Below are 6,456 nucleotides of genomic sequence, written 5' to 3' on the forward strand. Positions count from 1 at the left end.
CTCTTTCCCACCCCTACTCCCTCCCAAGTTGTAAAGTTCATTTCCAACACTATCTTTCTGTTTTTAAGATTTTTTTTTTCCAGGTATGGTGGTGCAGGCCTGTAATCCAAGCATTGGGATGTTGATGCAGAAAGAGCTCGAGTTTGAAGACAGCTTGGGCTACATAGAAGATGCTACATAAAAACAAGCATCCATAAGTTTTTCTCTTTAAGAATCTGTCCATAATTGGTAAACATATGGATGTATTTGTGCTTAGAATTGTGCTTCTTAGGCCTTAGATGAATGTTTTCTAGCATATTTATAATCTTTGACCATTATTTCTTTAAGTAGACTTTTTTTCTTCCTGCTGTTTGCTCTTTTACTTCTTGAATTTCCACAAATGCACTTTAAATGATTATTCTGCCCTAAGTTTCTGGGCCTCCATTTTTCCCTTCTCTCTCACTCAAACAGGATGATCTTTACTGTTCTACTGCTTTCAATCCTTTCTCCTGCTGTGTCAAAATGCTGCTGTGCTGGGAGCTGGAGGCTCAGGCTGGTAGTGCTAGCTAGTCAGGAGGCAGAGATCTGAGGATCATGGTTCAAAGCCAGACTAGGCAGTAAAGTCAGTGAAATTTTTTTACGGCTAACTAACCAGCAAAAAGCCAGAAGTGGAATTTTGGCTCAAGTGGTAGAGCACTAGCTTTGAGTGTAAAAGCTCAGGATTAGTGTCCAAGACCTTTGTTAAAGTCCCAGCTCTCGCATGCCCCTTCCCCCCAAAAAAGCTATTGAAATCTTCTAGTGGATTAAAAATGTTCAACTATTGTCCTTTCTAACGTCACAATTTTCATTTCATTTTGTGTTAGACTTGCTTTCTCTTTATTGAGATTTTCTACATACTTATCCATTGCCGGTACAATTCCCTTTACCTCTTTGAATATTATTTTCTTTAGTCCTTTGAACATATTTATGATGACTTCTTTGAGATCTCCCCTCCTTTTTTTTCCTGAATCCAACATCTGAGACACTTCATTTCTTTTTGACAACTACAGTTTTTTTTAACTATAAATCATTTTTTACCATTCCTTTGTATACCTCAAACTGTTGAGTTGAATATTTGCTATTGTAGACAGCACAGTTGATTAGATATCATGTATGACTTCTTTCTGAGGGATGTTGAGGGGAATCTGGTTTTGTCTTCCTGGCAATGGCAAATGCTATTATTTTCCCCTGGCTTTCATTTCTAAGTGTGGTTTTTGAGGGATTAAATGAGCTCACTCTGATTTCTATGATCTAGACTATCCTAGGTGAACTTTGATGCTGAGGTTTGCAAAGGCATGGAGACATACCAGGCTAGCTGAGAACTCTTACTGTTCTACATAGCTAAAAACTTAAATTCTCAGAATTCTTCAAGCCTTTGGTTCCTCAGAATGCCAAGATTGGTTGGTTTTGCTAGTTCTGTTTTTTTAATCATTTCTTTGGGAAAGGACCTATAATTTGTCTGTTTACATCCATTAATTGTACAGTGGGATGTCATTTTGACATGTCCCTCGATGGATACAGTGTACCTTGATCAGACTCACCCCCTCTTCCATCCTCCCTCTGCCCTCCTCCACTCTCCTAAGGAAATATCACCAAACTCCATCATTTCATTGGGAAAGAATGTATTGATCTGCTTGTGGCATCCTGCTGGAAGTCAGAAAATTCTTTCTGGCTTCACTTCCCACATTGACTTCTTCTCTCCCCCTCACCGCATTGACCTTGCCATTACTTGAACACACAAACCTAATTTCTCTTGCATGATCTTTCTCATGATTACTTTAACGTATCCACTTGCCTGGGCTATGGGATGCCCAGAGAGCTGGCCAGCCATTATTCTGGGTGTGCCTGTAGGAGGGCTTTGTGGAAAAGATCAACATTTGAATCAAAAGAGGATGGATATTATCCATCCAAACCCATTGAGAACCCGGACAGGAGAAAACAGATGGAGAAAAGACAAACTTTCTCTCTCCTTTTTTGGGTTGGGCCATTCATCTTTGCCTGCCTTGCTCATCAGAGCCCCTGGGTGCGGTTTTCAGATTCCAGAATTGACACTCTTTCCCACCCCCAGCCTCACTATAGAAGTGTATTAGTTGCTCTGGTTCTCAGATCTTCAACTTGTATTGACTAATACTGCATTTCTGGCTGGATCTACTGTGGGACATTCTACTTTCATCTCATGAGCTAATTTTCATTGTAAATGTCATTTTAATTGTATAATCTCCCCCTTCTCCATGAGAATTAAAGATCACAGATAATGCAGGATCTTAAACATGTTTTCCTACACTTACATACTTATGACAAATTAAATTTATGGTTTAGGCAATTAAGAGAGTGAGCAGTAATAAAATAGGACAATGAGAACAATATGATGATAATAAAAATTCTATGAATGCCATGAGGTGCCAGTGGAATCCTAGCTACTCAGGAGGCTGAGATCTGAGACTTGTGGTGCAAAGCCAGTTTGGGCAGGAAAGTCTATGAGACTCTTATTTCCAATTAACCACCAAAAAGGAGGAAGTAGATGCATGGATCTAGTGGTAGAATGCTAGCCTTGAGTAGAAAAGCTCAAGGACAGTGTCCAGATACTGAGTTCAGTCTCCAGGACTGATATGCACGTGTGCATATACAGGCAAGCATACACACACACACACACACACACACACACACACACACACAAGCACAGCTCTGTGAGTGTGATATCTTTTTTGAAAGAGATGGAAAAACTTTAATATTTCCAGATTATTGTTGCCAGTAGATAAGAGAAACTTCAGAAAGATGAGAGTCATTGGTTCTTTTTCTCTGGAATCCCATCTCTACATTTTTGCCTTCTGGGAATATTCCTTCTCCACATCTTAATTTGTCATTATTATTTCACCTTTCTGCTCAAATGCCACCCCCCAAAAGCTTTCCTTAGCTATTTATCTGTTTTTTGTTTTCTCTCCAAATTGTCTCATTATCTTGCTTTATTTTCCCCATAGAAATCATCAACAATATAGTAGAAGTATTTAAGTTTTGTTTTTCCTCAAACTTCCTAGGGAATGCATTTGGTCTTATGAAGTGTCATGTCCCAAGATTCCAGAAATATCTCAATGAGTATCTGTTGAAACAATGACTGGACCATGAAGTTAAACTTTGTCCTCCACATAGTTGTTTGTCCTCTAAGCATGCCCAAAACTCATTTTTATTTTACTTTCTCTGAAAGTGTTTGTAGAATCTCTGATCTTGAGAAGAGCATTTCAGGGGAATGTAAATGTCTTCATAAACAACAGTAGCCTTTTCCTCAAGCATAGCATAAAACAGACACCCCAGACACCATTTTCCTGGTGGATGAAGGGGATGCATGAGACCACGAATCCATGAGAATAGCTTCAGGCATCCTTGTTACAGAAATGATCAGGAAACTTCATTTCTTTGGGCTAACTGGTCCCTTTTTATTACTCCCGCTCACCTTCTCCACTCAGTTTCTGGTGTGTCAAAACCACATCTCATCAGTCTAGGTTGTAATAGAAGTGCTATAAAGATATTAAATAACATGGACACACTAATAAGAAGATTAATAGAACAGTCAGAAGGACAAAAAAGAAAAAGTAGAGTAAGGAAGAAGGACCAGCACTTAGCAAGTGGCTACGATTCTTTGCAAAGAGCAGGAACCTACCTGTTACCCATGTTGGAAAGACATGGAAAGAATAGGAGAGATCCAGAAGAAAGTATGCCTTGAGAATGACCACGAAGTTGTCAGATGGCCCAAGGAGAGAGGATGGATATAGTATTTTTGGTGGGACACCAAGGGTTGGGAACAGGAAAGGTTTTTCCAAGACAAACCTGTTTTTCTGGAGGATTGGCAGGGGTTTTTGTACTCACCATACAGTGAGGGTAGGGTATTCTGCCACCTACAGCAAGAGACCTCCAAATCACCGCAAAACTAGCCTGGCTACATGCAGAACAGGATATACGAGAAGATGCCTCTGCCATTATCCTCCAATAATGACTACTTCCTGTCTCCACGAGTCATCTGACTGCAATTAAACTAACATTTCTTGCTTTTCTTCTGACGTTCTCGAAGAAATGTTTCGGAACCCATTAAAACCAGGACAGTGAGCAACCTCAGATATATTCTAGGCATTACAGGGCACCCATGACTCACGTTTGTAATCCTAGCTACTCAGGAAGCTGAGATTTGAGGATTGTGTTTCAAAGCCAGCCCAGGCAGGAAGATCTGTGAGACTCTTATCTCCAATTAACCACCAGAAAATCCAGAAGTGGGGCTGTGGCTTAAGTGGTAGCGTGCTAACCTTGAGCATAAAAGCTCAGGGGTCAGTGCTCAGGCCCTGAGTTCAGCACAAAAAGAAAAACTAAAACCAAAACAACCACAAATAATCAAGGTGTCTTGACTTCTTTCTTTGTGACTTGCTGTGATGGTTCAACAGAGGAGGCAGAACCCAGGTACTTCATCGTGACCCTGAAGAACTGAAGCGAACGTATAAGAAAGCAAGTTAAAACTCTTCAAGTGTCTTCTCTACAGAAAAGCTTTGGAGACCATCGTCTCCTCCCTTGTCACCATGAGCCTGAGGTTTTAGAGTTTGGGTGTGGTGATCGGACTGGGGAAGCGTAGGAAAATGATAGGCCAGTGATGGACCTCGGTTTCCAATCCGCTTCTCTTAGAAGTCAGTGATGGTGTTGACGAGGGACAGCTCACCATGGGAGCTGAGGGTCCAGCCATACAGAACAAAACCCTATCTCACCCCACTTCCTCCTCCTCCTCCCCCTCCTCTTCCTCCTCTTCTTCCTCCTCCTCTTCCTCCTCTTCCTTCTTCTTTCCATGGTCTTCACATTCAACATATCTTTTCTTCTTGCAAGACTCTATATTGAGATCTTCTGACCAAATATTCACACTGCCTTTTGAGTTACCAGGGTGCAGATCCATGTCTCCATCTGTCTCCTGCCAAGAGTATTTTGGGAGAATGAATCACACATGGCGTTCTGCTCAGATGTCGCCGCAGGCTCCTGGTGGTTGGCAGTCTCTGGGGAAATGTGGGTTAGATAGTCAGTCACCGAGTCCTATGGATTGTGCCTTTGAAATCTGTCTCTCATCTTGTCTTGGGAATGTTTCTCTTCTCTTCCCCCTCCATGCCACTATAACCAACACTGTTTCATCTCAACTCTCATTCCCCATGCCTTGAGTTCAGCGCTCTTAGTCTTTGCTCAGCCTAACTCCCTGCTTAGAAAATTGTAGTAGTTCCTCATGCTCGTCTCTTGAAAGGTGCACAGCTCTGCCAAGGATTACTCACCAATTACTTTCAAAGCATATTTTTCAATTAAAAGAAGGCAAGGATTAACTACTGGCCCAGTATTTTCACCCTAACCTGGATCAAGACCTCCTGAACTCATTTTAGTGACATGGTTAAGAATTTAGCTCGATAAATGATTTATAAGGAACAAGTACAGCTTTTATTTCACCTGCAAAGTATACATTTATTTCTGAAATATTCTCTGGAGACACAACTGGGTGAGAATAAAAAAAATCTAAGAGTTTGCTTATTGGAGGCATTGTCCATAATATTATATATAATATATACTAATATAAAATATGATATGAATGTAGACTATGTAAAACGTCATATATACATAGAATTTATAATATGCCTATACAGGAATGTCCTGGTTTTCTTCCATCATTCAGAAATGTTCATCATCCCCAAAGCCTTGATCTGTTTCGTTACTTTAGTCATTCACTTTAAGACTTCCTTCCCGACATCCTGCCTGCTACCATTACTTAATTTCTTCCATTTTAGGAGATTTGCAATGGAGTTTAGCTTTAGAAAAAAATACTTTTTGGATGGAAGTGATTGCACCCATATTAACAGAGTTTTCCTCACTACTTAGCAAGGCTATTTATAAAGTCAGGATTAAATTTGAAGACCAACAAGTATTTAAGGTTCAACATGCTAAGAAAACTTCCACTCTTGCCTGGTGTATGAAGACTGAGTATGGACAGTAACAGGAGATTTCCAGTTAGAAATGAGAGGTCCTGGGTTGCAAAGTGGCATCCTTTGCAAGACAGGAAGCCAAGAGGCAGTGGGCACTGTTGAATCATTGAAAAGGGATTGGAGCAATTCAAGAGTTCAGCAGGCTCAAGAGATCAACTCCTGTTCCCATGCAGGCATCTCTCCTGCCACCATAGCCTATAGCCTTGAGCTCTTGAGTATCTCTATCCAAGACTGTGTTTGCATATATGGCTGTTTGTTTTGGAAACATCACAATAATCAACTGCAGAAAGTATATAAGAGGGAGCTTTCTTAGGAAAGTCTCCACATTTCTTTGGGGACCTAAGGTCTTATGCATGTGGTCTCTAGTAAGAGGAAATCACTACAGATAATATTTGCTTTCTTTTTTTGCTGCCTTCCCTGAGGACAGTAAAATAGAAACAGGAACATGTAG

Source organism: Megascapheus bottae, chromosome 26 (assembly GCF_031878675.1).
Source record: "Megascapheus bottae isolate mThoBot1 chromosome 26, mThoBot2.hap1, whole genome shotgun sequence".
Classification (NCBI taxonomy): domain Eukaryota; kingdom Metazoa; phylum Chordata; class Mammalia; order Rodentia; family Geomyidae; genus Megascapheus; species Megascapheus bottae.